Genomic DNA, 1294 nt, shown 5'->3' with positions numbered 1-1294 from the left:
GAAGTGTACGCTATACAGCTCTTTTTTTTTTTCAGGTTGGCTGAGTTCAGACCCACCTTGGATTTAAAACACGACCCAGTTGTTCATTTGTAGCCTTTAACGAGCTAGTGCAGGTAGAGAAGAGAGGCTGGAGAACTTTTATTGTCTTCACTGAGAATTATCTTCTGGCTTGGTGGTACAAATATTGCTTAGGAGTTGTGATCCTATCCACAAGAGTCTTGTGTTAAAAACTCTTGTAATTTATGCTCCATTTTATGGCTCTTTTTTCCAGGAAGAACAGTTGCTTTATTTAATTTTTTCATATGACACTTGTGCAAGCGGTGACTCTCTAGTGAGCTTCATAACATTTCTATTAAACTTGTCCTCTGGAATTCTGAATTTCAGATCTTGTCATAAACATCAAGACTCACCATCATCTTCAACCATCAATGGCTTGCTATTGTTTTGATCTTGTGTTTTGGGCACTGTTAACATCTCAAACATCTTTTACAGACAGAGTTTCCATGTCTATGTTCATTTCCGTCTGAGCTTTCATGAATTCAAATTTTTATCACAGGACTGGTTGAAACGTTTACAAAAAAAACGAACAATATTGCTTTTAGTTTTAATGCCACTGCTCTTTAAATGTAGCTGCAATGTTGTCCACACATTTTCTCATATGCTCTTCTTGCTCGGCTGACCTGACCTGACCCTGGATTCCTGCAGATATCATTCCTCTCTGAGCTGTTTCATCTCACTTTGAGCTTTAGTTGACCTTGGTGATTAGCTGAGCTGGTCGGCAGATGGTGGGTGGAAAGCTGGCTGAGCCACACTGGCCACCAACTTTAGGGCTCAAGAGTGGGCTCAGGGGTGAGGATTAGGATGCCGAGTCAGCGTCGGAAAAATGCACGAGTGATGAATATACAGTAGCGCAGACGGCGGTCAGGCGTGGGAGAGAAAACTGTGAGTGGGACAAAGAAGCTTGAGCGTGTTAGAGAAGTGAAGGAGACTCTGCATTAGGGAGTCACAGGAGGCAGAGGAAGAGACAAACAGTGGAAGGGGGAGGTGGTGGTGGTGGTGGTTGTGGCTCCGGGCTCTCTCTCTTTGCGGTGACAGGTGAGGGGGGGGGGACTCCTCTCTCGCGCGTTCCCGGCTCCTGATGGACTGCTGACCCTTTTGTCCCTCAGCATCTCGTAGTGCACTTCTGGAATGTGGTGGCCAGCGAGGGCCACTCCCTCAGCCGCCCTCAGTGCATAATGGGCGACTGTGTTCCCAGTGTCACTGCTGCCCTTTGTCCCACCCTCAGTCTCCTGTG

This window comes from Pempheris klunzingeri, chromosome 14 (genome assembly GCF_042242105.1).
Source record: "Pempheris klunzingeri isolate RE-2024b chromosome 14, fPemKlu1.hap1, whole genome shotgun sequence".
NCBI classification, from domain to species: Eukaryota; Metazoa; Chordata; class Actinopteri; order Acropomatiformes; family Pempheridae; genus Pempheris; species Pempheris klunzingeri.
Note: the sequence above shows the minus strand (reverse complement) of the source record.